Below are 7,583 nucleotides of genomic sequence, written 5' to 3'. Positions count from 1 at the left end.
AAAAACATTTGCGAAATGGATACTGTACAGATACGTGACTTCTTAAACAGACATAAATACGCTAGGAAATACTTTTTGGGTGTTTTCCCTAGCGATGGGTTACCAAGCGAAATAGGGCCAGAAAGACCGTGCACCCTAGTCTTTAACACAGACCCGCATGACAAGAGTGGGACACACTTGGCCGCCATGTTTATAGCGAGGGACAAGGTTACAGTGTTTGACAGTACAGCAGAGTTCCCTGAACACAGACTCTATACACGGCCCATATTCAAGTTTGTGAAAAAAGCTGCAGCAGTGGTGGAGTATAACAAGCTGAGGGTGCAGGATTCCATGGCCATCACATGCGGGGAACACTGTATTTATTTTATCAGTAAAATGTCAGAGGGTCTTTTGTTTAGAAATTTCTTAAATCTATATTCGAGGGATCTTGTTAACAATGACAGTATAGTTGTGAAATATGTAAAAGAAAACACAAGGGCGTCGGTCAGACCTGTGAAAACCGAATATGTAGCTTGTCAAAACTGTAAGGGTTTATAACAATTGTATGCTTAATGTTGAACATGTAAAATAAAGACATTATATTTTAAAAAACATGTATTCAGACTCCGTATTTCAATATACATGCACCTTAAATTTTTTAAAAGACGACTGAGACGGCTTGAAAAGTTATAACATGTGTTTATTACAAACAGGTTGGTAGGTGGGTCATCAGTTTCACATACTTTATTGAAGAAACCAATGAAGTCGAAAAAACCAGGAACGTTTATACATATAATACACACAATTATTCAAAAAGTCTGTAGAACCATCAAGGCGTAATCCACGTGAGGGGTTTGGCCACAGTCTTTTTGCGCGGTGGCGCCTTAGGTGCAGGGGTCGACCATGTCGGGGATAGCCTTCGAACTTCAGAACTTATAGGCGATGGTAGTAGGGGGTCCTTCAAATTTTCCAACAGGCGACGGTGTTCATTATTCCCAACGAGCGTGGAGGGTATATTGAGTTCAGCAGCGGCTTGCAGAAACTGATCCCAACCCCGAGGTGCATTTTGAGGCGTCAGGATTTTGGGATGCGTGAGACCTTTGACTAGATCGTACATGTGCGACCCTGCAACCGGTTGTCCCCTGTAGAGAAATTCACCTCGCTCATTCCAAGAGGTTAGGTCTTTAGAAGCTGCGAGTTTACTCATTATCATCTGCGCAGCCCCTCTGTGTCTCTGGCTTATATTTTTTAAGAGATCGCCAACAAAGGTATCTGAGGATGTTGCAAGATCGGGAGGCGGTTGCAGGGGCTGCGGGGCGTTGGCTGGAGCTGTTGGTTGTTCAGAGTCTGGGGTATATAGAGTCAGCTTGTTTTTCTCGGTATTCCACTGGGTGTAGGAATTTAAGAATTTTTTGAGAGTGGCGGTGTAAAGGTTAGCCTTGTCGTAGGGATTTAGATCGGTCCTGCTCAAAATTTCTTGAATTTCAGTATCCAGACGTAGAGTCTCATTTCTACGGATATCCCAGGCGTTGTCCGAGGAAGACCCCATATGCTCCATTTGTTGCCTAGGTACCAGATACATTTTTGTGGCGTGTTCCATCACCGGCCCGTGATGAGGCTTGTAATTATAGGTATAGCAATGCCCAACAAGTTACCTATAAAACCCCCAGACTGTCTAACCAGTTTCTTCTTTGTGATGAGCGATGCCCTTTTATTACTGAGCTTCCTGATAAGACCCCTCTTCTTCTTCAACACCTGTAACTGATGCTTTGATATAGGAACATTGCCTTTTAGGGTGTTTAGGGCTATTTCTGAAATGGCAGACACTAAATCGTCAGAAGCGGCGCCCAGGATGGCCTTTCTGTGTTGGGGGCTGGCTGTAGCAAGCATTTTCAGGAGCGCTAGATTGCGACGTAGGCGGGCAGACATGGTCACCACCAAGCGTTATAATGGCTGAACTGTAAATGGCTCTAAAAGACATCAGCGTTGCTTTTTATAGGGCCTAGTCTTGGGCATTGAGGTGTAAACTACAGGGAGCTCGGGGGGAAAAATATCAGCCCTCAGTCTATAGTCTTCTAGAGTTTCATTTTTTAAGTCTACCAGCAGGTACCCGTGGGGTTTTGATGTAGCGTCGTTAAAGGCCTCCATGAAGAAGTGTGTGTTGCCGGGGTACATCTGCTTAGCTATGACGGATATTTGTTGTTTGTCACGGGGGTTTTTAAATAAAACAAGGTATGAAGCGTTGAGAGCTATAGACCGACTGTTCTTTCCCTTGTAAAACAAGTTCTGCACAATGTAGCAGATGCTTAGATTGCGATGATGTGAATATTGAGTAAAAGCTCTCTCTAACTCCGGATGATCACCACCTTCACGCATAAGGTCATCGACAATTATCATATTTACAAGGGTAGGGGGCAGTAGCTCGTCATCGTTGAGGTTATCCGGTATGCCCTCTATAAATTTGATATGGGGGAACCTCCGAGCTAAGTCTGTATAAAGAGGCTGCCAGCATGAATAAAGCCACACAATGTTGTTAGGGGTTTGTGATAAAACAGAGCCTGCATTTTCTAGGAGCTTTTTTATAAAGTAGCTTTTACCGCAGTTTGAGGGTCCTGCTAGCACGCAGGAGAACGGGTGTTGCAGCCTGGTGTCCATGATCTGGAGGTTGGTTCTCTAATGGGCCTAATAACCATAAGGCAGGGTTTTATAGTCAGCAGTCAGGACCCTTTTATCAAAAACAACTCGCAATGTTTTATGTAGGGGCTGGGTTGTAATTTCCCACTTCTTTTTGGATCTGACTATGCAGGGCTGGTTCACGACTATGGTTTTAGCATTGTCAGAATCGGCTGCGGTAGCGTATTCATGCACCAGATTCTTCAAACTATCAAAATTGATTTTTAGGGTGTTGCTGACATTTAATGTTATCCCTTTGACCTTCATACACACTTTGTTCTTGTTTGTGCGGTAACTGTATGTCTTAGGTCCCGAGGACGTATATTCCAATATATACTCATCCTTATCTAGCTCGCTGGTCAGATTACCCAGATAATCCCCTAGAGGTGGGTCTTCATCCCCCGGTTTGCTCACAAAAATCACAGAGTCTGTATCATGATACAAGCAGCGCTCCTGGAGCTTATCCATAACCCCGTAAAGCTCTAGACGCGCGTGGGCTGTCGTGAAGCAGGCTATGAAAATGTTTATGTTGTTACACGTTGTGGGGTACTCTTGGGTGTATTTCCAACACACAGCAGCGGTATCGTCATCGATAAACTCACAGCTGGACACTTCGTAGCATGGAGCAAACAGGTACTTGAACAGTTCATCAGGATCTGTTATTAAGGTAGTATTTGACAGGTTTGTGCGCTGTGCAAATTTTCCCCACAAGGAGTTTAGACAGAGTTTGGCTAGCTGGCGACGTGCAGGGTTGACCTCTATCAGATGGGGTCGTAGACGGATACCCTCGTGAGCGTAGTAGTCAGCGATGTATTTCTGTTTTGCATCCTGACTAGTACACCATTCTGGATACCCTGAGGCTTCCTGCTTGTCTCTGAGAAACAAATCAATGTAGGGTGCAAAGAGTTGTGTTGTAGTGTCCTTAAAATGCCACACTTCGTGTACTCTGCCGAGCCTGTACCCTTTCTCTAAGGCAGCCTGTACCTCGATGCTACACCATGTGCCTGTGAGCATCCTTTGTTCTTCGCTGTGGCTGCAAACACCAACCTCTTTAAACATCGCACATGTTCGACAGAGGGGGAACAGCAGCTTACCATCGACTCGGCATGGTAACACAGGAAAGTAAAGCTGCTTAGGAGGATAGATTTCACATTTGACCAGCCCAAAGTATTCCGTTAGGGGCTTAAAATCTCTATAGATGATTGTGGGGTGACCCACGGGGTACAACTTTGTTTTGTTCACAAAAGGGTACAGACTGGTGAAATCATAGTAGTGTATTTTCTCACCCTCACCAGCGGCCTTGTACAGCTGTATGGCATTTGTACGACCCCCGAATAAGGCATCGCGGGGCTCCAGAGGTTTGGGTAAATCACGAGTGTTAAGAAAAGAGCAGAGGTCCGTGTCTGTTTTTAACATGTCTAACCACTCGTGCTCCCAAAGAACTCTCATAGCAAAACCCCGCTTTTCAACATACTGGGCCTTTGTGAGAGTACGTCTGTATAAGTGTTCAAATGTGGCACCCAGCATTTTGTTATACTCGTGGGGTTTGTAACACTTGGGGCAGCCGTGGTAAAAACAGCCGTTGAATTCAAAGGCCGTTGGCACACCCTTAATTACAGAGTACCCGTCCAGGTGATAGGGGCCCAGGCGGTATTCACCACCCTGTAAGGCATGCTGAATTTGTATGTCTTCCTTCTCAGAGACGTGCATGAGCCATTGGATGGATGGGGTTGAATAACGTTTCTGTTTACCGTTATAGAGGTCTGGCGGTACTAGAGCGATAGTTTCGGGCATCAAAAACATGTGCTTGTAGATGAACATACACATGGAGGCCAGAGTGACGTTTTGAAACGGGTCTATGTATTCGGCCGCTTCTAGCCTTTTAGGGGTTTTGGATTTCACGGCCAGCCCCTTTTTAGTTAGGGTCTTGGATTTCAAGGCCTTGACTTTCTTAGTCGTTGTCTTGGATTTCAAGACCTTGCCTGTTTTAGTCATAGACACCACAGCATCTCTGAAGAGGTTACAAGCTTGCCGTAGGATCATTACATCAGCCTGACAATACGCTTTCAACTCTGTTTGAAAATGAAACTCCTTTTCACGGTTTTCAGAGTACCATTGTAGAAAGCTCTCTTTCTCATCAGGCATCATGTATTCAACCCCGTAGCTGTCAGGAGGCGGCATGGGTCCCACATAATTCTGGTTAGCCCAGGTGTTAAAGAAGTGTGGAAAATAACCTTTACATCCTGGGAACCCAAAGGCCTTAGGCAGCTTGCTCAATTTCATGGGTAGGAAATTCAGGGTGTCTATGAACCGTATTTGTAAAGAGCATACCGTCATCAGCATCAGTTTAGAACCCTGGGTTATGAGTTCAACTTGGATCTTTTCACGAATCATGTTTTGCAGAATAAAGAAGGAGTCGTAGGCTTTCGAATTGTGGGCAAATTTGGTTTGAATGAAAGTGCTGAGGAAATCACCAACGCACGTTCTGCCTTCAAACTCCCAGCTAGCGTCGGAAGTTAGGTGGTGGGCGTAAATATAGTTAGGCTGGTGTACCCCCGTCTCTTGGGTGCACTCTATATCAAACACTATATAGTTTTCGGTCTTGGTTTGGGGGAGCCCATTAACCATGTAACACTGATGGTTGGTGCCGACCGTGAAAGACACATGGCACCTGGGGCATATCATGCCTTTGCACTTGTGATCCGTTGCCACATACCGACCACACTCGAGGCAATCCTTTTTAGGGGTACAGTTAAAAGATTTCTTGTGTATGCTCAAGCAGTCTTGCGAGCGACAAAACATCCTACACGTGCCGCACCGCACCTTCAAGGTAGCGTCTTCTATACAGCCGTCCCTCTGACACATCTTACAATGCATTTCACACTGGTGATATGTTCTATTGTTGTATATATGATCACAATGGGAGCACACATACTTAACCCCCAGAAAACCTTTAAGGTTCAAGATTCCGTAAAAATGATTTTCGTTATGAAAGACATATACGGTCTTGTTTCTCACACGTTCCCCCGTTGTAAAGTACTGCCAGGAACCGTTGTGATAAAGAACTTTCACCGTCACTGCGAAATAGTCCTCAAAAAGACCTATGTCACCAAAGCCGACCAGGCGGTCAGGAGGTATTTCAAGAACCTCATGGGCTTCAGCCGCTCTAGACAGAATGACAGCGTCAGGGGTCTTACGATCCATCAGCAGCCCCACGATGCTGGCCGCCAGACAGGTATTGGAGGCTGGGTTGTTAAAGTTGAGCAGCCACCGGTGCTTCTTACCAATTAGCTGACTGTATAGTATGCTCTTTAAAGGTCTGGAAACACCACCCTCACGCCCCCGTACAATGAGGGCTATGACTCTAAAAGTGCCATAGGCGACTAGCTCCGCCTTACTCTGTAATAGCCTGGAGAGGTTTTCTAAAAATTGCACAGCGTCAAACACATCTCGGGCCTTCCTCCTTGTGAACAAAGGACGGTCAAAACCCTGCCCCTGGAAGCGGAGTTGGAAAAAGTCATTAGGACCCACATCGCGTAACAACCTTTCTATGAGCTCCTGCACGGCCTGATGTATAGCAAGAACCCCATGATCGGATGATGTTATATGGTGTAGGTTAACAAATCTAAACTCCTCATAGTGTTCTACGGCGTTAAACCTCTCTACAGGACGCCTGTAACTTCTAACACTCTCTAAAAACAAGGGATCTGAACCCTCAGCATTAGGAGTGTGACTTAAGCCGTTGTTCTCTGGTGTGTTATTTTGGGGGTTCAGGTCGTGCCCTGTCTCGGGGGTCCTTGTAAACCGCCGGGTAGCGCATATTCTAGCCTTCTTCAGCTTACGTATTAAAAGCCTACGCTGCCTTGCACTATTAACCCACTTTTTTTTTTTTTTACGGGCCCATGCTTTTCTAGGATCCAGGCCCCAGCCTATCTGAACAGGGTGGTTTGTGGCGGTGTACGTCTTGTTCATGGAGGCCTCCGCTACAGATCCAACACGCGGTTCTTCTGAATGTCCAGAGGTTTGGAGTTTTAACGCTCCACCCCCAACCCCGGGTGGAGCGTTAAGCATTTCAGGCCGTGTTTCAGGTGGTGGTCTTGAAACTATGGTACCTTGTTTGAAGGGTTCTAGGGAAACAGGGCTGTCTTGTTTGAGGGGGTCTAGGGAGACCGGTGGCAGGGGTTTCAACAGTTGTATGTAGCGTAAGGACTTTGTCAGTAACCTCTGTACCTGACGGTTATACTTGGATTTCGGGGGCCTCTTATGAACACCACAGCCCCTGGGACTCTTTAGGGTTTGGCTCTGCCATAGTCACGCCCTTATACCCCATATATCTGCCACAGCCGCCTGACACGTCTGGATGATCACTTTTTTACAGATATCAACCCTTCGCACGACCTTCTGTTGGGCCGCCCTCTTGTAAAAGTTATTGGTAACCCCCAACCCCAATTTTAATTTAGCGGCGTTCGCCTGGCGTTTTAGTTTTCTAACAGCCATCTGCATCTCTTTTACATGCGCCCCCAAGACCTCCTGTATGTTTATAGAGTCGTCTTGCTGCTGATTAGTGGGTGTCGCCTTGCGAGGTCTTATAAATGGCTGTGACTCCTCAGGACCCGCTTTACTGCTAACAGCCTTAGCCCCTTTCTGTAAAGCCTGTGCCTGTAGTGTTTTAGAAACAGGTACCCATTGTGAACGCCATGGTGTGTCCATGAGCGAAAAAGTACCAAAGGGTTGGGCAATAAACGGTAATGACCCCGGGTCCAAGGCGGTATTGTTATCCCCAGATAATGCTATGGGCATTGCGGGGCTTACGCTAGACGCGGGGCTGGTAGGGTCGTATGCTCCCGGAGGGGTAATAGGGGACCCGGGGTATGAGGAATGTGTGGGGCTGTCGTCGGCGTCGTCGTAATCATGGGGGCTAGCAGAAATGT

The 7,583-nt window shown here is 46.4% G+C and overlaps 1 pseudogene; it reads right to left on the bottom strand.

Moving 5' to 3' along the window:
* Positions 1 to 5,121: 5,121 nt before the first annotated feature.
* On the bottom strand, positions 5,122 to 6,667 carry LOC146859896 (uncharacterized; annotated as a pseudogene).
* Between the last annotated feature and the right edge of the window lie 916 nt (positions 6,668 to 7,583).

Source organism: Triturus cristatus, chromosome 3_1 (assembly GCF_964204655.1).
Source record: "Triturus cristatus chromosome 3_1, aTriCri1.1, whole genome shotgun sequence".
Taxonomy (NCBI): domain Eukaryota; kingdom Metazoa; phylum Chordata; class Amphibia; order Caudata; family Salamandridae; genus Triturus; species Triturus cristatus.
Note: the sequence above shows the minus strand (reverse complement) of the source record. Positions and strands in the feature narration are given on the sequence as shown.